This window comes from Myxocyprinus asiaticus, chromosome 18 (assembly GCF_019703515.2).
Source record: "Myxocyprinus asiaticus isolate MX2 ecotype Aquarium Trade chromosome 18, UBuf_Myxa_2, whole genome shotgun sequence".
Classification (NCBI taxonomy): Eukaryota; Metazoa; Chordata; class Actinopteri; order Cypriniformes; family Catostomidae; genus Myxocyprinus; species Myxocyprinus asiaticus.
In genome coordinates this window covers 13,847,744-13,871,556 of record NC_059361.1, presented here as the reverse complement: position 1 = coordinate 13,871,556, position 23,813 = coordinate 13,847,744, and the positions used below count along the sequence as shown (strand labels likewise).

The 23,813-nt window shown below is 37.8% G+C and overlaps 1 protein-coding gene across 2 annotated transcripts in view; it reads left to right on the top strand.

Moving 5' to 3' along the window:
- Nucleotides 1-45: 45 nt before the first annotated feature.
- LOC127456252 (leucine-rich repeat and fibronectin type III domain-containing protein 1-like protein) overlaps nt 46-23,813 on the top strand; it is a 230,634-nt gene continuing 206,866 nt past the window's right edge. The window contains exon 1 of one of the 2 annotated variants that reach the window (XM_051724653.1): nt 46-853. The gene's annotated coding sequence lies outside the window, so the exon portion shown is untranslated. Of the gene's footprint in view, nt 854-3,825; nt 3,875-23,813 lie in introns of those variants that run through there. The other variant, XM_051724654.1, reaches the window with a different exon arrangement.

Here is a 23,813-nt window from a genome sequence, read left to right as displayed (position 1 = left end):
AACACTTGAAATCTCTTACTGCAATATTATGGCAAGATAGCAGGATCCCTCTACCAACTGTCAGTGGGCAGTGCGAGGCGTGTCTAAAGTGTGGGCCGTGGGGACCGAAAAAGGTAGGACGTACCGTAAGTGGACCAGCGCTCCGCGTTTCTCCTCGCCACTCCTCCCATTTACCGGTGGCTGAGCTGCAGCGGGCGCGCGGAGACACAGCACGTCCTCTTTGACAGTCCGTCATTTAGAATATATGCAGAAGGCGAAGAACCTGACATTTACGTCCGGTGAAAAAACATTCTCTCGTCGGAATGGCTTTCACCACATGGAATAATTAATTAGCAGACGGTGGCATGTAACTATAGGATATTACTTGGGATAATGTTTGGATTTATTGGAGCAGAGACAATGACTTCTGGTTTTTGCATGGATTAAATGGTGTGCGTACTGAATCACTTTGTGCATCAATTTGTGCAGAAATATGTCGCACAAACATTTCGCGTATATAGTTCGATTTTCAGCTGACTGACTGCCATTTAAATTGTTCGATAGATCGATTATGTGGATACTTGTCAAGGACATCGTGCCAGCGTAATAAACCGGCATTCAAGAGAACGAAGGCAATACATCAGAGCTCGACAGCAGTCCAGGGAAAAACGCTCTCGCACTGCTGTCGTGATAGAGACCCGTGGATGTGCTAGACTCGGTGTCTTTGGTCCGTTTGCGTATGTCTACAAAGGCGCGCGATGATCTTCTTCAGCTATCAACTCAACGGAGAGTTCCTGCGAGCGCCATAGGATCGGACCTGTCTGAAGAGCAAAGTTAAACACAACGTGGGTTCGATCCTGTGACCAAACACAAGGTAGGCTAAACCTTTGCAAATCTAGCATATAAAGTGGGCTGGATGTGTACGCGTGGTCTAAACGGTGCATTATTCAAAACAAGACTTTCGTTCAGTTTGTTTGTGACCTTTTAAAAGGGTAATGAATAAGCACTATGCTAGAGCTGTCTGTTTTTGAAAGGATGGAAGAAAAATACGGTTCGATTGATATCATTGATCTGGTGCGTGTATGAATCGCTCATAAGGAAAATGATGAGGCGGTTTTTCTCATGCTATTATATTAGAACACTTTGTACTTCGTTCTGTTTATATTTATTGTAAATGTGATTTCCGCCAAGGGGATTAGTTTTCTATTTATAAAAGGTTTTCGCTGAAGTCTCTTGATGAATTCTTTGAAATCCCGGACTGTAATACCGAGAAGAGAGTAGTTTAATGAAAATGACGGGATTCAGCACCATGGACAGCATCCTGTACCGTAGGAGGGGCGAGGGGAAAGTCTTCCTCCAGCTGAGGGTCTGAAATAAATATGTTTTGCAAATGGTTTCATTGAAATGTTTAAGAATATGCACGATGGCATCTTCAGAAAGTGTCAACTGACTGACAAACAATTGTCAAGAATGATAACTATCAAGAGGTGCGAGGAAATGTTAAATGTTTGAAACGGGCACCAGGAAGGAGACAAGGTCAATTAATCTATTAGACTGTACTTTTTTTTTATTCACAGTCTCACACATTTTGACTAACACGCACAGAGAGAAAGAGAAAGAGAGGAAAGTGAGAGTGAAGTAAAGGAAGCCAGGTATTAAAGTGAAGGTCATATTTGACAGAAATGTAACATTTTTAGGAACTATGACCCTGAACTTGCACTGGTTTGCTCTGTTGCCATGTGACAGACAGCATTGCTGGGGTGCATCCCACTGCTGCTATTCTTCTCAGCCAAAAATAGATAGCCTTGCAAGGAGAATCACCAATAATATGAAAAAAAAAAAAAAAAGAAAAAAAATATGATAGCTGATTAGTATCTATTGGCAGGCTGGCTGATCTTGTCAGTAATTGGTATGCCACTGCATGCCACACCTAGTGCATGTTAGGGATCCTGTGGACATGTGTGGAATTACTGCCCCTTGTGTGTGTATATGTGTGATTGCAAGATTGAAACTGTCTTACCTTTTCATTTTATCTGTCAAAAAATAAATCAACAAAAACAAATTCAAAGCTCTCTGTTAAAGCAAATATTCAGTATAGTCATACTAATATTACATTTTAGTCAGTTTCATCTCTCATCTGTTTCCTTTTAGGTTTGATTTCGGTTCAGGAAGGTTCAGGATATTTTAATCCCAGTTTAGTCATGTCCACTGTAAATTATTATTATTATTATTATTATTATTATTATTCTGAAGTGACCTAAAATGTGCTCATATTTAATTGTGGTAACAAAAGTAGTTAAAGTCAACACAATGTAAACCACACACCCTCACACACACACACAAACAGAGAGAGAGAGAGATAGAGAGAGAGAGAGAGAGAGAGAGAGAGAGAGAGAGAGAGAGAGAGAGAGAGAGATTTATACACAGATATACACTGAGGACTTTATAAGGAACACTAAAACTGGGTAGAGGCTCCCTTTGTTCTCAAAACAGCATCAATTCTTTGTGGCATGGATTCCACAATTCTGGTCCATGTTGACATATGCATCACACATTTTCTGATGTTTTGCTATGTTTTTCCAGTCTTCAACTGTACAGATTTGGTGAGCCTGTTCCCACTGCAGTCTCAGCTTTCTGTTCTTGGCTGACATAAGTGGAACCCAACATGGTCTTCTGCTGTTGTAACCCATTCGCCTAAAGGTTCGACATGTTGTGCATTCTGAGATGCTATTCTGCTCACTACAATTGTACAGAGTGGATATCTGAGTTACCGTAGCCTTTCTGTCAGCTCGAACCAGTCTGGCCATTCTCTGTTGACATCTCTCATCAAAAAGGCATTTCTGTCTGCAGAACTGCTGCTCAGTGAATGCTTTTTGTTTTTGGCACCATTCTGAGTAAACTCTAGAGACTGTTGTGCGTGAAAATCCCAGGGGATCAGCAGTTACAGCAATACTCAAACCAGCCCATCTGGCACCAACAAACTTACCAAAATCAAAAATTTTCCCAATTCTGATGGTTTATGTGAACATTAACTGAAGCTCCTGACCTGTATCTGTATAATTTTATGCATTGCACTGCTGCCACATGATTGGTTTGATTAGATACTTGCATGAATAAGTACATAGGTGTACAGGAGTTCCTAACAACGTGTTCGGTGAGTGTCTATCTATCTGTCTGTCTGTCTGTCTGTCTGTCTGTCTTTCTATCTATCTATCTATCTATCTATCTATCTATCTATCTATCTATCTATCTATCTATCTATCTATCTATCTATCTATCTATCATAATTTGAGATCAGAGAAGAAGCTAAGCTAAAGCTATCCAAAACAGATACACCTCTGTTTTTCACCTCTTTGTATAGTTTGCTGCCAGACTTTGCTGGCATTTTCCTTCACTCACATTACATTTTTCAGCCCGGTTATGACTTAAAAATTGCACAAATCTGACAGAGTTTAAATTATGCTTTATTATTTTCAATGTTAATTTGTCAAATTTTTCAATCTATTATTAGCTAGCTCATTCAGTCAAGCTTTGCACATATTACAATTGATGTCCTTGCTACTGGCAGCTTGGTTAGATTTGCATTTTGGAAAAATGTCAAACGAATATGTGCTTTCTGCAAGATTTAATTTTACAAAATAAGACCTGTGTTTTTTGGAGCAAGAAAAAATTGAGAGAGTGTGAGAAATGGATAGAAGGGTAGGCACTCCCCCTTTTCTTTTCCACGCTCTCTCTCTCTCTCTCTCTCTCTCTCTCTCTCTGTAGTCAATCAGTTCCCTCAACATGACATGGCCACTCTGTCAGCTCTCTGGGAATTAGATGGTGGGAGTCTATTATTCTGAATCTGGCAACCCTCAGGCGAAGCAGGTCTGCTATCATGCCTCTGTTGTGCCTGGTGAGTCCAGCAATCCTATTTACGCAACCACGCATTCTCTTGGGCTGCTTAAGTATGTGTGTGTGTGTGTGTGTGTGTGTGTGTGTGGTCGTGTGTGCAGCTGGGTTACTACAACATGAAGACAACTTTGGATCTGTTCTTTAGATGTGAGTCAAAGACAGTTTGTTTATAATAATCAATGATGCAACTTTGTTATTACAGAGACTTCAGCTTTGTGAATGCACCTATTTTCAAAGAATCGCTCATCTTGACACCCACAAGCTGTATTTTCCAACCTGAGATGTGAAACATGACTCAGACATTTCGTTTTGTCCAAACATTCCTTCTCATTTCTCACCTCATGGCCTCAAAAGCCAAACAGAGAGTGAGACAGCTTGCCAGAAGTATAATGGCTGCTTCAAACTTCTGATTCAAGTTCATTAATCTCTTCATGTATCCATACCCAACTCTGATCTTGTTACCTTACACTCATCAAGCTTTATTTATTATTCTCTCCATTACTACAGTCAGTTACAATCTCTATCTTTTCTTTGATCTCTAACTATTCCTGAAGTGCAAGAATGTTAAATGTGATGTTTAGACCACACTTGCTGTTAGGGCCCATTTTATCATAGGTATCTGATAACCTTGCATCATTTGTATGTTATTTCTATCCCCTCCCCACCAAATAGCAAATGTGTGTGAAAGTGTGTGTTAACCAATTTAATCCCAAATTTACACAACCCGTTACTGCTTGGCATGAGCATTCTTTACAAAGCGCACATGCAAATACGTATGTGAGTGTTGAAAACAGCCGCCTGTCATTCAGACAGTTCTTAGCTACCAAACTGTGTCAGTACTTGGGACTATGGATACTGTTTTTGTATCAGCTTGATACCAAAGTACCAGCATTTTTGACAACACATAAAAGGTCTTTTGGCATCTGGTAAATACTACTTACAACCAATCTTTCATCTGTCCATCCATCCATTCAAACCTTTACAGTCAATACAGTATCTCTCTCCTTCTCTCCCCTCTAGTTTTAACTTCCTTTTCTCTTACCACAGTGTACCTCTGCACTTCTTATATGTACTCTGCCTTGGGGAAGCTCCTTTCCTCTCTCTCTCTCTCTCTCTCTCTCTCTCTCTCTCTCTCTCTCTCTCTAAAATGTGACAAGAACAATAAGGAATTGGTTAAGCTAGTGTTTTTTTTTTTTCTTTTTTGTTGTTTTTTTTTTTTCATTGCTTTGCTCTTCTCCTTGAAATAGCAGTGCTTAACCCATGCTTAGTTTGTCATTCTCTATCCGCCTCTGTGATCTGAATACATAAAGCATAGGCATGCATGAATTGCCCACGCTCTAACAAGATATACTCATTTAGGTCTTTTTATTAAAATTTAATGATGTGTTTGAAGTTAATGTGCTGAAATCATTGTAGAGAGGGCAAAGGCAATATTGCATTAGCTTTATGAGCATTACTGCATGATTAAATATGATTGGCTCTTTGACACAGATATTTAAGTCACATACGAGTATGCTCAACAAATGAAACACATTTTGAATAATGCAGAGAACATCACATTAGACTATGTTCACAGCAGCGCCTGATTTACTGTGTGTATTATTCATACATCATATTGAGTTATAAATGTTTACGGAAAGCAATACGTTTGTGAAACGATAGTGGTAAACAAGAAAATAAAGGGTCAAACTTCCCATGCTTTGAAAAACTAAAGTGACATAATGGAAGATCTCTGCTCGCACTCCCGAACATCTCATTTGGTTTGGTAGTACAGTGATTGGTTGTATGTGGTTATACTCTGTGCTTATAGATGATGTTTACTGCACCTCCTGTTGATATGTATCATGGTTGAAAAATCATGGTGATGTACATGGACTGATTGTTGGTGACAGTGAGATGTTTATTAATGCATTATGCTACAGTAAGTGGCTGAGAATGTGGTCATGTGATAGACAGGTCTATTTGCAGAGACAGTTCGAATCCATCCTCTCACATAGCTGTATAGTCAATCAAGAGGACGGTTCTATCAGCTGCCTCAGAAGATGTTGAATGAGCCTTACAGTATAAGGATTATTAGTAAGGATAACGTTACAATAGGGACATCTTTCGTTATGTGTCAACAAAGTTTGCTACACAAATTCACGTTTAGCTAACTCACTAACAATTATAAATGTGATTTGAAAGTTCACACTTAATTTGGTGCCTTAAAGCATGAACTACATTAACTTACTTTAAATGACTTTTATAAAACGGTTACCACATAATAGAAATATTAAGGACACAAATGTGTAATATAATGTATTTATTTATTTATTTATTTATTTTCAGTAAATGCCAACAAATATAGTAAAGCTATTGACTAATAAGCATCCAGGACCAGCACTATGCATTTTATAATACTTGCTATCAAAAGTTTCCCTGATCAACCACTAGGCACTGCTATTATTGCCGGTGGACTGTTTTCCGATTCTGGTCTCTAAAAGAAGCAATGTAAAAAATATTTAAACAGAGCGATCCAGATGCAGAACAACAACTTAAAATAGTGTTAGTTGGAGTTAATATGAGTTTATGCTTAACTGCTGCAGTTGTTGGCTGTCATAACAACTCAAAGTAGTTAATGATATCAACTTCTGGCCATCGCTGTATGTCATCAACCTACTCCTTAAACTATGATGGGTGAGGCACTATAAAAAGACGGTCATTGCAACTCTGTAAAGTATCGGCACTATGGAGCCACATGCTTCTTTTGGACAATTTTTACAAATTTAATACACTAAACATCACATTATCCACTGATGCGAGAGAAAACAGGCTTTTGGTATGAATGTGAGGACATTCAAAAAAGGGGATTTACTAGTCAAAAACAGGTGGTATTAGTGGGAGGACTTTCTCATTCTAGAGAGCATTTTATAAGACAAATGTGGATGTGCCCCTGAGGGCAAGATGAGCAAAAAAATCTAAACTTTTGGTCAGTTTTCCCAGAAGAGAATTTGAATCCCTGCTAAAAGTTTGTCAACTTTTAGAAGTACGCTGGCACAGTGTTTCCCAATCCTGTCCTGGAGTGCACTCAAAAATGCATGTTTTGGATGTCTCCCTTATTTGAAACTCCCAAATAAGGTCATGGAGGCCCTACTAACTATGGTGAGCTGAATCAGGTGTGTAAGATTAGGCAGACATCCAAAATATCTGTTGTTGGGGGGTACTCCAGGACCTGGATTGGAAAACAATGCACTAGATAGAATATAGATGGCCTGAAATCTAACAGACATAAACATTCATTTATGATTTCATGTGGTCTTTAATGGTTTTTACTTATGCAATATCATGTATCACATTTTCTGCATGAACACATAATGCTTTGGAACATCATCCATCATGTATGCATCATTCTTATTGCTTCTTAGTCAAAGAGCTGCAGCTCATCCCTACAGGGCTGCTAGTAAAGGACTGCACTTTCAACCAAATACAACATACCGGAACAGCCTTTTCCCACAGGAACGTTTGCCGTAAATAGACGATCAATCTTCTTCTCAGCATTTGATTACCTCACTTCCTGTCTCAGTGTGGGAATGCTTCAAATGCCTAAGAGTTTGTTAAGTGTCTTTCTTTGGTCCCTCTAACCTGTTACCCAAACACCACAGGGGAGCTCTTAAGAGACAGTGTTGATTCCTGTGCCTTTATCGTTTGCTCTTTTTCTTACTCTCTTAATCTCTCGCTCATATAGCAAAAGGCTGCTTGCTTTATCTGCACATGCTCTATTAGATATGATTCATATTTACAAATTCATAATCATTAAGTAGGGTAGGCTGTCGAGCAGAGAGCATGGGCTTTACAAGAGTAATGATGCCAGATACAATGAAATGGCTTGTAAGATGATTATAATGATGACAATGATAATTTATAATGATGTTAAAGGTAACTATGACAACAGCCATGATCATGATCCTTGTGACAGTGATGATTTGGATATTAAGATTAATCTTAGATTAGTGTTCCTGTAGCGCAAAAGCCGAGGTCAAGCCTTGATCCCCATGAAATGGATGTACTGATTAAATATATAGCTTAAATGCATTGCAAGTTGCTTTGGATAAAAGTGTCTGTCAATGTCGTAAATGTCTTTAGCAGAGTATTATAATGGCTATTATGAGTCAGAAAGGGCTCCTTCACGTCTTGGTTGGGCTGTTATTTGAAAGGGAGCCTGAGAATACTTAATTATAATCTTAAGAATAGCTTATACTCACATACCATATTATCAAAGAATCAGGACTCATTTCCAGCCTTTAATAGACTTTAATAATAAGCCGTAAGAGTGAGGGAAAGCCTTGGAATTAAAGTGGATCTTTCTCTCCAAAATGGAAGTTGGTTTATGAAATAAAAAGATATTGCACAATGTACACAAACTATTGAAAACAGATTTATATTACAATGAGAAAGGATGGAGTGTTAATTTTATGCTGGATAATTTTTCAGGTGACATTACAGCCATTCCATTATTAAATCCATTAGGCTACAGAAATAGTCATTAGATGAGAAAGCAATTTGTAGAAACTGACATGTGCAGTTAAGTACAAATGTTTAAATACACATTAAACGGTTTTGATTGTTCACTGTGTGTATGTATCTAATTAATCGATAGATATTGTTTCAACTCATTAAAAGTAATTGCATGCTGTTCTTGGCTTCATTGCTCTTAGAAATCTCTCTGGCCAAGGTCAAAGTGTCTTGTCATTGCTGGGTTGAGTTAATGGACCTACTTAACCTGGCCATGTTTGAGCAGCCTTGTGTGCAGAGGGCAGCATTCCCACTGTGCAGCATCAAGATATAGCGCCAAACATCTAGAATTACTAGTTTGATCAAGGACTTTCTACAAGAGAGTGTTAAGTCTATAATTGCACATTTGTACACTGACAGACCAGAGATAAAACATCTCCCATAGTTGTCCAGCTCAAGTAAATTAAAAAGCTGCTTACTGATTTATAAATATTTGTTTAGAGAGAGGTCATTTTGTAAGTAAGGGAATTGTATAGTTGAACCAATACTAAAATTATTGTGAAATTGCAACTAAGTAAGGTGCCATGTGGAAGCCATATTAAAGTGTGTGTGTTGGGTTGTTATAGGTGGACTGGTTTTCACGTCATGTAAACACTAATATATCATGTAATGTTACATAAATTCATTTATTTTAACAATTGTTTACTCATTTTTCAATGTGGGGTGGGGGGTGGGTGGGGGGCGGGGGGATGTAACAACAAAAATGTACAAGGAAACATACAAAAATATAATAACATTATTTTGACCAACAAATATTAACATTTACAAACTGTATACATATATGACATTTAAAACACATATGAAAACCTGCCCTGATAAAAATGTGAAAACATCCCCCGACCTGATTTTGATTAAAAATAGCTTTGTCCTAAGAACACATTTGAACCTTTTAGTAAAAAATCTAATTTTTTTATAGCTGACCTTTGCCTTAATATTTGCCAGCATGGTTTGATTACGATCGCTTGTTTACCCAGGAGCTATAACAAAATTATAATGATAGTGAAATCATTGGGTAGATTTTTTTTTTTTTTTTTTTAAACCAACATACAAAACCACTGCTAGAGAAAACACACATTGGAATTTTGACTCCAAATTGTATTGTTTCTGAGATACAACCCTTGTGGCAAATTGCTTGTGTGATAACTAGTCTTGTTCTCCATGTTTTAATTTAATAAATGTCAAATATGAAATATACTTCATTTGACATAAGGTGCTGTAGGTGATTTTTTTCATGGAAAGGTATGCAAAAAATTTTCCTACTCCTTGAAAGATATTAAAGTAATAAGTGCCCTGATAAATCTCACCACTCTCGTTGACAGTGCTAGACTCTGTAAACAGCAAACAAAATGTGTCTGCAGGCCACGGTCTCTGATGCTTTCTGCCTGTCAATCATTTTGCACGTTCTCATAGGGTTGCAGTTGCAGTCGAATTATTGAGGTTCAGTGTCATTTTTATGCCATTTTGTTCATAACAGTTTTGTTATCTTTGGAGTGTGGGTTTTGGAAAGACAGGGTGTGGCCAGTCCAACAGCTCTTCTTCTGGAAATTCTAGAACGGCTAAAATCGCTTACAGCACCTTTAATGGCATCATCCTTTCATCGTCACTATCAGTCTTGGGATATTGTGTGTTAGTAGATGTGTGGATCAGCAGAAGAGAAACTAATTTAAAAAACTCCTGCCTGGCAATGCCTCTGTATTAGATACAACCCTGTCACAAACTGATTTTCTCTCATCCATGCCAAAAAGTGTTGGGGACATGTATTGTTACAGTATTGTACTGTTACAGTATTTTGAATAATAGGCTATTTGCTTACCCTGGGGACTATAATAATGATATTGTAAGCTTATAGATTACAAGAACTATACAATGAGAAATATCTCTTATTTATAGTTTGATTGTGCAAATTAATAACATATTTAATTCTTTAAAGAGATTACATCAGCTCTTGGTTATTAAAAAAAAGTAAACGCAGTTTCTTATGGTATTGCTCATCCAAGACGTCCTTCTTATTCTGAGCATGTCATGAATGGCTATTGCATTAACAGCATTCATTTTTCCCAGCTGGACAGTTTAAATGTTACATGATTGTGCCGCATTTTCAAGCTATCATTCCCATTATTAATTATGCTGTATTAATTGCAATGAAAATGATTCGTTTTCCATGAGATAATTCAATTTCAGAGGAAGCAGAAACCCTTTTATCACCAACATAATGTCCCTACATGACTTCAGTCCGTATAAAAAGAAAGATTTTCCAAGACATTTCATAAGTCAGCAGCTGGTGAAATCTCTTGTAAGTGGATTGGCTCTGGCAAATGTTTAGCGTCTGCCATGGACGTCTCAGTTGCAAACCTGATGAACTCTGGCAATGGAGTAAATCAGTAAAAATCCTGACAGATGCTGCTGTAGGGAATATAAAGTAATTATATTCAGTGACATTAGCATCAAGCTTGAAAGACACCAAGTTCCTTTCTGTTTATTTGGACGGCTGAACTAGACATGTTTAACTAACTCACCCAGTCAAATGGTTAAAAAGTTAGATCCACAGAAGAAAGAAAGTCATACGGATTTGGAACTAACCCCCAAGAGTAAATAATGACAGAATTTTCATTTTAAGTGAACTATCCCTGTAGTGCAATAGATCTGCCACAAATTGCTCTAACATCAGTCACCACTTTTAAAAAAATTCAAAAGCCCTAAAAGTTCACCTCAAATATAGAAAAAGGTACTCATTTACTATGTAGCTTTGTGACTGAAGAGTCTAATGGACCACTCTTTCCTCTTCTTTGTGATACCGCTCTGACACGAAACTCTAGGCAGATGACTTCTGACAGACTTTCTGGTACCGACTCTTGTCATTCTCCACTAAGATATTCAACATGACTCATTTGATTTATTACTCTTCTCTTCCCCAGCATAGCTTGCCTTTCATTCTTAAAGGAATACCTGACCTAACTGAAAATGATGTCATTATTTACCCACCATCATCCAAATGTCATTGCATGTCATTCCATTCATATGCTCTTTTTTTTTTCTGTAGTTAATATTAAATATTTCTGTCAAGCTCCAAAAATGGCCAACACTATAAAAGTATAGTAAAAGTAGTCCATATCATCCCATTCATATGCACTATAGTACAAGTCTTCTGAGTTTATACAATGACCAGACCAAAATTTAGGTTGTTATTTGCTGAAAGTCTTGCCCTGCACTGCAGCTCTCAAATGTTTCTCTCAATCCTGCATATGTTTGGAGGTGGGGGAAATTATCAGTGAATAATTTTTTTTATAAAAATAAATAAATACAAGTCAAATGGGCTAGTTTCAGTATGCTTTTTTTGAAGCTTGACAATTGTAGTCACTATGAACTAGGGATGTGTAAAACTATCGATTTTCCTAACTGATTAGTCGGTTGGTTGTTTGAACGACTAGTTGAGTAGTCGGTGTTAAGAATAATGTTTAATTAGGCTCTGTTATGTTCATGTGACCCCGATTAGATGCATTTCAGAGGGATATATATGGACACAAATAAATTGGCTAAATAACTATAACATCTTATTGCACAAAACTATCAAATTAAGAAAGGCTGAGGTTCCAATACAGAGCTGCACGAAACGCTTATGCGAATCCTGAATGCAGAATGATGTGCTTCAATGTTACCAGAGAGATTTAGGGTGATCCTCGCTGTGCATTCAAAAGTGCAGAACTGCAAGATAATATTGCGGGTACAAATCTTGTTCATGAAATCAAGCAGTTTAAACGTTTTTTTTATTTTATTTTATTTGTTACTGAAACTATTTATCTTAGCAGTGTCAGACAAAATCATCAAAACACATTAATCTCTCCACAGCACCTCACAAAAACGGGAGAATTACTCACAGCAGAGGATTTAACATCAGTGATCGTCTTGTAATATACTGTTGATTTGCCACTTTGATTGCTGTAACAGCAGCACATAAAAAGGACTAAACCTAAAGCATTAAAGAGACGGAACTTCTTCCAGGGGGTTTTACCATGCTGACAGTTATTCACTGTTAAGCACAACAAGTTATCATCACGCATAAACACTCTCTAAGAAGTCTCTTAATTAATTTGAAAATGCATATTCCATTAAAACCACCACAACCAAAAAATATTTATGGTAGTAATTGATCCCACTAAGAGACTAGTCAGCTGATGGACGACTAGTTGATTAGCAGACCACACTAGCACACCCCTACTATGAACTGTTGTCATATGGAAAAAACCTATGTAAACATTCTGCAAAATTTACTTTAGAATTGCACATTCACATCTTTGAACTTCAGTTGAAGTCCTTTCTTCAATCTTATGAAAGCACGTGCAGTAATTTAGCCAGTATCCTTTACACATAAAATCACTTTTAATTTAGCAGAGTTATTATACAGTTATTAAACCTTGAATGCACCCAGTAGTGAATTATTACTGCTTTCATTATCTTCTATATCAATTTGCACATTCTCCTAATATCTGTGAATAATTTTAATACTCCTCAAAATGACTGTCCTGAGTGATATTCCGAAAGTAATTAAGAATGGCTTTTTACTGCCTCTTCGGTCTGATCAAAAGTTGCTCTCTGAATAGTGTGGTGCCCACACTTAGTGTTCGCAGTATTATGAGTGCAAAGATTAATCTGTGTGCAAAAGAACACAAGGCAATCAGACATGGTGCCTCAGGACAGCATTAAAAGAGAAAGAGAAAGGGATATACAGGGAGGAAGATAGAAATTAACTTGGAAAGAGAGCATGGGAAGGTCTCAGAATGTTTGTGTGGGCAATCATGAGATAGTTGCTCTGCTGTTCCAAAGGGTAGACAGCATTATTATGCTCTTGTTTTTGCACATAATGAGTTTGTTGTCTGCTAGAATATCTTGATTTGGGCCAAATTGTTGTTATATCCTTTGTGGAGAGGCACAAGGCAATTCCTAAATACTGTAAAAGCTCAGTGAAAAAATCTAACCAACATGGAGGATAAGAAAGGTCAATTGCAAAAATACTTACAATTCATTCAATACAGAAATAAACATTACATAAAAAAATAATATATTATAAATAGGCTATTTTACCCAATATTTGTGTGTATATATTGAACTGACAGCAATGATCGATCATGAAAACGATGACCAATAATGTTCGTGACATGACTTTTCACTCAATTTGAAATTCAGTGACAACTATACACAAACGTGTCAAAGAGGGGCCTCATTTTAAATTTTGAAATGTATTATGTCATGGTTTTCGGCGGTACATTGCAGTCTGAATCGTCAAAGCATCAAGCTCCAACACAGCACACACTGACTTTCTGTCGGGAGCAGAGACAGCACTCAATACTAGAGGAGTGCACACACGCCAGGCCTGTGACGGCGCACAAACAGGGCTGAAGAAGCTCACATACACTAGGAGAGTTCTTCCATTCATAAAGCTAGACGGAGTGCAGCTGAATGGAAAAGAAACTTCAAAACTACTTTCAACTTAATGCAGCGTATTAAAAATGCGATGATTATGGCATCTCAGTTCAAGCCATACACACTTTCCAACCACACGGTTCAGTCAGCCACCATAAAAAACAATGATGCGTACTTATTGAGATAACTATGGTAACCTAAAGTAATAGCAGAGAGAGCATCCTGAGCATTCTTTCACTGAGTTGGCCAGCAAGTCTACACATAATGAAAAAATGTTAGGCATGTCATAAAATATTGATATATCGATAATTGATCGGAACAATATTTTATTGATACGTTTTTGAGGGGTCAATATATATTAACATTAGCCAACATTTCAATTAGAAGTCTAATTTGCATGCTTTCCAATTCACTGTCAGTTGGCCTTCTGTTTAATGTAGTCTGGTGTAATAGCGTTGGTAGACCACAAGAGGGTGATAACATTTACTGAAGCTGGTCGCGGGTAGGACAAGACACAGTTCAAACAAAGTTGTTGATCTAGTCACTATACACACAAATGTTACGAAGGTTTTTGAACTTCTTCAAGAATAAAAAAGTGACAATGAGTTTGCAGGTAAGTGTATGAAACTGGTGTAACTGCGCAAACTGAACGATAAGAAATTATTATGCAATTTCTCTGTATGTAGCCTTGAATAAATTTAATTCAAGCTTTCAGACAAAACATTTAAAGGAAAACTATGCGAGACGTGGTGCTTTATAATTGTGAGCAGCCTCCGGAGACAGCAAGCAGCGGTGTGTGTGTTCATTTGTAGAATTTTTTAAATTTAGTTTTATTTTAGAACGTGCCATGTCGTCCGCCAGACAGATCCTTTAGTTTACCCTGTGGCTCACACTTTACCAAAGTTGTGTTGAGAAATATGTTTGAAGAGACAGAGACAAATACAACTGGGCAAAAGCAGCCCTAGTTACTGTATATCTGAAGAAGAAAAAAAAATGCAGATATATATCAATAACCATTGGGAACATTTTCTGATTATTGATGTGTGAGAAAGGCATCAATCCCAAGCCTATAATATACAGTATGATGCATCATATTTTGTTTATGCCATCAATTGTACTTTTTGTAACAGACTATGTTATAACAGCCTATAAAAATGAAAATGCAAGACACTGGAACAAGAAATGCAATATAGCAGCCAAAGACATCTGTATGACATATGTAATGAGGCAGCACACAAGGTTTTGGAACAGAAAGAGAAAGTTAACCTGGGTGTATTTAAGCATATGTTTGTGTGTTTGGGTGGTTTACGAGGACATTTTTTTAGGTTACAAACTGGTAATTATAAGGGTATTATACTATAAATGTGGTTTATTAGGACATTTCTAGTGTCCCCACAACTCAAATCACTTAAAAAACATACTAAACAATGTTTTATTTATTAATTTATTTATTTGTATTTTTTTTATGTAAAAATGCAGAAAGTTTTTTTTTTTTTTTGTGAGGGTTAGGGGTAGGGTTAGGGTATAGAATCTATAGTTTGTACAGCATAAAAACCATTATGTCTGTGGAGAGTCCTCATAAGGATAGCCGCACCAACGTGTGTGTGTGTCATCCCTTGCCTCTGTAATTTGGCACTTGATATATCCCCTATAAAAGGGCTCCTCATGAATTTTTCATTCAGGATGCAGTGTGGCATGCTGGGTGATGATGCTAGGCAAAGTGCTAGCGTGGCACAGCTAAACCTGCTTTAAACTGTAATTGCTACGATTGATCAAAGCATTGATCCATTATTGCTTATATTTTTAGAGTCCTCAAGGCTCAAGTAACTTAATGTGCCCTTTCTCCAGTGCCTTTTCAGATCATAACATTAGCATAGTGGAGCTACCATGCTAAGCCTCAATACGTATTACATTTAATTGGTGCTTGACACTGAAGCACACACACACACATATTTTTACACACAAGCAGTCCCAAACAAGCACGTCCAAATATAGATATAATAACCACTAGCACACTCGTAGTCCTCATGAATTTGTTCAAACTCACGTGTGAGCAGTTTGCACTTTAGAGTAGACATACACAAACACACACACACATTGGCCTAATCGATCAGGTGTACCACAGTAGGCGCTGGGCTGTGGAGGTGAGATTGCAGGTGCTGGGCTGTGGAGGTGAGATTGCAGCATTGCTTCAGTGATTAGATTGCTGTTGGGCCCACCTCATGTTCTGCCACACAGAGAGAAGTGACACTAGTGTACCTCTAGGCTTGCCACTCTACACATGTAGGTGCAGACTAAATATTCTTACTGACAGTTTTTCTGTATCTCAAAGCAACATTGCTGCAGTTCTATCCAATTATGATAATATAAAAGGTAAACTTGAACATGCTCTCAAGGGAGCCTGATGTTCCTGGACAGTAAGATACAAATTTTAAGTGTTTATCTTTAAGCGTTTATCAGCATGTAGTGTTTCCTAAGGCCTGTATACATAAAGATCCTCACCGTGTAGCTGGCAGAGATGATACATATTCATTGGAGATAGGCAAGTATATTTTTTAGGCAAAATTACAATTTTTGGAGATCTATTTCATTTTTTATTCTATTAAAAATATATTCCTTGATATATTACTTTCAGAATTGATTTTATCTAACATAGCAAAAGAGGTTATAAAACTTAATGTTTATTGTCTATTTTTATGGGGTAAACAATCTGAACCATTCAGGGGAAACAATAGCCTATTTACAAAAAGAGCCAACAGCTTGCCATTCATTCCCCATGTACAGAAAGGGGCCATTTTTAAACACTTAACAATTCACCATTTGATCCACACTTTGGCAGACACCTAAACCCCCATCATACTTCCCTTCGGCCAAGGGCTCAGCTGAGCATTTTTCACACCTGAAAATCAATTTCACCGTGCCCTGCAATGAAAAAACAAAAACAAAAAAACAATTCAAGTCTTCATTGCCACAGTTGTGTTTTGCTCAGTTTCCCATTTGTATGGGAGGAAGGGTGAGTGGAGATTTGAAAAACAGATACTCATAAAGGTGATGATATTTTAATTCAGTTTGAAAGGAGATTGAATTGAAAAGTTTGTAAATGTTAAAATACAAACAGAGAAAAGTCAATATGCAAATCATGCTACTCCACTGCAATTCAGGCACAAATGCAGAAACTGTCATTGACTATTCCACACATTGCGATATAAGCCTGGTTATAACACTCTTCTCCATCATATGAATAACATTTAATGAATAATTGCTTCCATAATCAATAAAAAAATGCACATAAACCAATATTTAATAAAATTCAATTTACCACCCAGCTATTCAGCTATATAAGACATGGGATACTTCATATACCATTGCCTGAACCTTGGACTTAGGATAGACCTCACCGAAATTACCGGCCAGGTTGAACTGCTATGCACATAAATGATCTCTGCCTACATCACCTCGGTCTAATGATGGACTACACTCTTGAAATGGAATACATAAACTATCATTTAATTGCCAACAAAACCCTTCATCAGCCAATTAACAAGGACAGTTGCATCTATGTGAACTTCTGCAGTTAATCCAGGATGAAATTCAAAGACATTAGTCAATAATCTTACAGTTCTTACAAAATATTTGTTTTAAACACTGACCCTTAACACTTACTTAATAATTAATAATTTTAAACCATGACTTGCACTATACATAAGTAATATTGGCATTATATTCATGATGTTAGCCAGAGGGGAACTGGCCCCGACAGTGAGTCTCCCAAGACTCACCCAAGGTTATTTTTCTCCATTAACCAACATCTTATGGTGTTTTGTGTTCCTTGCCACAGTCGCCTTCGGCTTGCTCACTGGGGTTATAAATACAATTATTATTTAATTACTTATTTTTAAACAATACAAAATCATATTTTATCAAACTACACAATGATGACTCTAAGACATTATAGATATTACAGTTTTATCTTCTGTTAATGCCTGATCTTCTGTAAAGCTGCTTTGAAACGATGTGTGTTGTGAAAGGTGCTATACGAATAAAAATGACTTGACTTGACTTGACTATCTGTTGGCGGTAATATTGTGACATTTAATGTCCCAGGTAACCGATCTATAATAAGCTGAATTGGCATAGGAAGGAGTGTTTCTGAATATAATGACAATGACTTACGGAATTTAAATACTCATGGTGCATTGCTATTCCAGCGCATTTAGTGTGGTTAGTGAATAAGATGGAATAATTCTGTGCAAAAGTTGGACAACTGTTTAGTTAGTTTTCAATATGCCCATTTCTGTTAACTAATAAAGGTGATAAAAGTATCTTCCCTTTCAGGAAAATGTCTTGCATCTTCTTTCCATCTTTGCCTGAGAGCTGAACTTTCGTTTCTGTCAGATCTTAAATGAGGCATTCACTGTGATCATTGAGTGACGCCATGATATTGCAGCCTGACAGACATTTCTAAATGTTTGTCAAGAGTTTTTTTTTTTATTTTTTTTTTACTTGTTTCTCTTGTAAAGGAGCTGTCTCAGATATGTTGGATATTATGTTTTTTTAAGTGTTTAGAATTATAAGGGCACTAGAAATGTCCTCATAAACCACATTTATAGCATAATACCCTTATAATTACCAGTTTGTAATCTAAAAAAAATGTCCTCGTAAAACCACCCAAACCCACCCACACACACACTTGTCACGTTTGAATGACTGCATACAGAATTGTCAGGGTTGAAAATAGCAAGGGTTCATGCTGAAAAAAAGAGCAGGTGAAAAAAAGAAATTATGATAACACATATACAACAACTGCTGACACAATCTAAAGTAGATATCCACAGGATCTGCAATGCTGCAGTTCTCATCATAAAATGAGTAGTTTAGACTCTAAATTCTGATTGGATGAGCCTAATTCGAAGTCATTGTAAATGCTGAGAAACACACACCTGTAACTATACATTCTGTATAAAGGAATATGGACAGACCCTATTCACTTTCATTGTAAGTGCCTTACTGTTACTGCTATTTTAGCTTTTTTTTTTTTTTATTATTAACGAGGGATTAGTCGGAATATTATTATTTATTTTTTTGTGGGAATCAGCATTATGCCACAAATTGTTTCGATTGAGCTTAATTTGTGTAGAACCTGGAACATTCCTTTAATATGCTAATGTAACAGTAGCCAGCTGGTACGTGATAGCTGTGCAGTGTGTAAACCTCACTTTCCTGGCCTTAAAAGACACACTAGCAACCGAGGCTAGAGGCCATGTCTTTTATAGACCATTTTATATCACCAGTTCAAATCCCGCTTGGAGCACATCGTGTAGGACCAGTGACACTGGTGCTGTGAACAGGATGGGGGTGAGGTTTAGGGGGTGAGTGAAATGTAGCTAGCTGGTATGTGATAGTTGTGCAGTGTGTAAACCTCACTCTCCTGTCCTTAAGAGATGCACTAGTGATGAAGCTTTTATAGCCTTATTGCTAGTGCATCCGACTCCCATCCAATCGCTGGTTCAAATCCCACTCAGGGCGGGTCGAGTAGTATCGGTGACACTAAGTTGCTATGTTGTCTGGTAACCATAATTTTTTTTATTTTTTTTTAAATCTTGCATTTAGGATAATGAACTCTGTTACTTGGCAGAAGAACTGTGTATTCTAATAATTTCCCCATATTATAAAAACCATATGTCACTTGAGTCTGTGCATGTCAACTATTTTATCAAGGGGGTTTTAAGCAGTTGAGTGGTAAAATCCATATATTGCATGACCTCTTGTGACTTATTGCTTTCAAATTTTACAGCGTGTATCCATAACAAGTTTTTCTAGGTATGATTAAATATTCCTTGCCACTTTGGGTAATTATAGAATGCTTGAGTGTGCCTGATCAGGATTAGAATTAATACTTTGGAATAAGCATTGGACTAAATTCAGGAAAGATTGGGACAAATGCCTCGGGCTTGATTGTGCCTCTGGGAATAAACAAAAATAATCTTGTTATACTTCCTAGTCATCCTTTCAGAAATATCATACACAATTTTTTTTCTGCTCATCACCAAGCCTCAGCCTTGAGTAAATCACTCTTATTAGGCATTCAGCCCCAGCCAATCAAAACTGCTCCTTTATACCAATCAGATAGAGCTCTGTCTCTGAAGATAACATGGATTGTCATTACTTCAGATGGATTTTCTGCCCGGCTGAATGCCCAGCGCTCACACAGGCAGTCGTACAACCTACTGCAACCCGATGTGGCATGTGCCACCTAGAGCAATCTGTAGAACTCTCATCTGGAGGGAGCCAAAGAGAGAGACAGAAAGGTTTGCAGAGAAAATCAAGTCTGCATCAGTGCAAAGCCCCGTCAGACAACGCTTGGTTGGCTTGTGCAAGGGGATCACAGGCCCCTCAGGTGCAGTTCTCCATTAATGCATTTTCCATGTCACTTCTGTTCTTTTGGAGGCAGAGATTGCATTGAATGGAGGAAGATGACATGATATTCTGAGCAGGCATGCCTATTTCCAAACTCATGAGCCTCGGGCCAACATACTCCTCCAACTGTGATTTCTGAAAATGTATTTTGGAGGGGTACAAGGCAATTTAACCTTAATAATTGAGCGTGCATGTAGGATCTCAAGATGTGGTTAATTGAGACGTGTGATGTCATCATTCTCATATTTGAAGTCAAATAAACAGAGAAGTGTAATTGGAATTTCAACGGCGGTTGTTGTAGAAATGGAGAAGCATTGGCTCTTAATCTGAAGCTGTGTCTGATCTCTCAAGCAACACTCCTACTCTCTCTCTTTGAACTGTAAGTGAGAGGAACCCATGTAGCCCATGGATCAATACTCAAGGTAACATTCAAAATCACATTTCCGCCACCCAACTGGTTATTGCAGCATTTTATCCATTGAAAGTCACCGAAGTGGCTGTGAAAAAATAATTGTCGGAGTTGTGGCTTAGTGGCAGTAATGCTAATTTAGGCAATGTGAGTTTGAATATGGATTTGATTCTCTTCTCTCAATTTCTAGGTCAATTTCGTGATGCAATTTGTTTTGGTGCAACCCAAATGGCATTTTATAGCCACTAGCACAGTTTGGGATTGACAACCGCATTTACTTGCAGGTGTGAGTCTTTAAATGTCCTGTTCATACAACAGCTTACAGTAGCAGCTTGAATACTGTCTGTATGAACGAACCACCGAAGTAAAGACCGTATTCTGACAGCTGTAAACATAGTGACAGTGGCTAAAGTAAACATCAAAGATGGCGACGTTCATAACACCGGCATGTCTTATGACAATTGACGGTGCATTATTAAGTAAACAAGTCCAAATGAGGCGCGAGTTCATTCATCAGATCTTAACTAACCAACAGTGGCTTCGAATGCTTTTTAACCATGTTAAGAGCGCAGCATTTGTTGGATCTTCGGATGACACACAGCTCATATCTCATTCTCAGCGAGTTAACGAAACCCCTTGTGATTAACATGAGACACGCGTGTGTACAGTGCAGCGTGGCTTTCACATTATATGACATGACAGACAACTAGTTGTCCAGTACAGATCCCTTCACACAGCACAAGTCTTCTGAAAATGCAGTTGTGAGTCCTGAAAATTTGCAGGTGTCAGTTTGGTCATAGAATGCGGTTGACACTCTGTAAATAACCGACCTGTGTGTGAACTTAACTGTAATAAGCACTCAAAACAGGACAGACAACCATATTCTGTGTGAATGTCTATATACACTATATATATATTAGGGGTATGATGGTTCATAATTCTCACGGTTTTGTTTGTATCATGGTTTTTGGTACAGTTCGGTATTTGCTATGTTCAGGAAAAAAAATAGATTACTGCCTAATCCAAAGTAAGAGTACTCTATTTGGTAAACACTTCAAAAGGTTTTGTAACAAACGATAGTGAGACAAATAGACCCAAGAGCAGAGGAACAGTTCAAATTATTTTAACAGTAATAATGAGCAGTCACTGGGTTGAGGAATGTAAAAAATCCCATCACCGGCTGCAGCAGCGGGAAGCGATCTCCAATGGCATGCGCATCGTAGTCGCGCAAGGAGCAATCCGTAAAGAGTGTGTTCGTTGGATGAGTATGTGCGTTATGGAAGTCAGGAACAGATGTGTAGTATCTTCCGTTGAAGCTTAGTGAGACGCAGAGATGAGCGAACTTAACTCCCAAAACGCGGGCAGAGACGAGGTATCCTCCATGGAAGACTAGCTAACACGCAGCAATACTAGAAGGCAACCACACACCCGACACGTGGGCAACCAACAGATACACAAGACAGGACCAACTAGGCAGAGAGAGTGAGGTTAGTACTCAACATCAAACAACAATGCTCAAAAACTCAGTCAACACTGAGCAACATTAAACATTCGACATCTAACTACATTTAACAATCCAGCAAAGGAAATGACACACGAGGGGATTAATATAGGCATGAACAAACAAGGGGCAGGTGCCGCTTACAGCTGAAAGTTGGCATGATCAACATTCCCATGGAAACAATCAGGGTCCCCAGCGGCACCTGAGACACATGAGGGCAAAAACGTCAACACACTTGGAACAAAACAAACGGGGAACGATGATGCCACGATCCTCGTCAGACAAAACCCAACCTGACAACCGGACCGTGACATCACCGGAGATCGCACGGCGATAACTCGCACACAGCGGTAACCAACAACCAGACCCATCTCACACAAAGAACGTACACAAAACACGAGACAGAAAGGGGACGAAAATGCCACGGTCCCATCATACAGCAACAAAACCTAACAAGGTAACAGGACCATGACAGGTTTGCCCTTAATAAAAATCATGGTTTTACTACTATAGTAACTATAGTTTAATCATGGTATTTGTTGTAAAATCATAGTAACCACAAAATCAACATGGTTACTGTCACGGTTACAATACATAGTCAAATCATGGTTACTATATGGAAACTACAGTATTGCAGTTGTAAAACCATGGTTAATTGTATCATATCCATGATTTCTGCTAAGAAAACCATGGTGACAGCAGTCATTGTTATTACAGTCATGGTTATTACAATATTACTATAGTAAAACCATGGTTAATTTTCATTAGGGTCCTTAACTAAAAAAAAAACCTTTTCTCTTATTATTTAATCAACATTTTAACGTATATTAAATATGATATTTATACGTAACAAACAAAGTGCATTTTAAACTCAACTCAACATACAGTATATTCAATATTTGGAAGCTGTAGCCTACATCACTACTGAAGGAATAACCGATTAAAATGAGAAGGGATGTTTTGATCCGGCTCAAGTTTTTTAATCATACGCTGACATCCCACATCTTCATCAATGGAGAAGGGCAACATAGCGTTGGCAATGAACAGCCCAAGTGCTTTAGTTATTGTTACATATCTGTCATAATTAGCACTGAATGCTTGCTTAAAAACAGAAGGGAGTTTGTGCAGTTTCGGCTAACCTGTATCATGGTAATCTGTGCGTGCCTCGCGCTATCTTTTCCTGGGTGATGTCAGCATAAGTGATTAATTACATTGATGTATTACCAGTATACAACACTCGAGTCGAGTGATGTCTGCAAACAGTGCCTGTTTTGTAAAAGTTTTTTGACCATCGCTGATGTAATTGAATGCAAAAAGAAAATTTTCCCAAACAGGAGACTTGATCAACACAGGTGCTTCTCTATCAGAGGCTCGTTTTCCCCGCTTGCTATTTTCAACTACACACAATGCGTGCAGAACTGTGATGTCATCAAGTTGACCCACATGAAAGACAGGCAGAGCGTATCCATTTACAGATCCATTCAGCGGTGCCAGTGCGGTGCCAATGCTTACCGAACCGTATATATATATATATATATATACACACACACACTGGCGGCCAAAAGTTTGGAATAATGTACAGATTTTGTTGTTTCGGATGGAAATTGTTACTTTAATTCACCAAAGTGGCATTCAACTGATCAC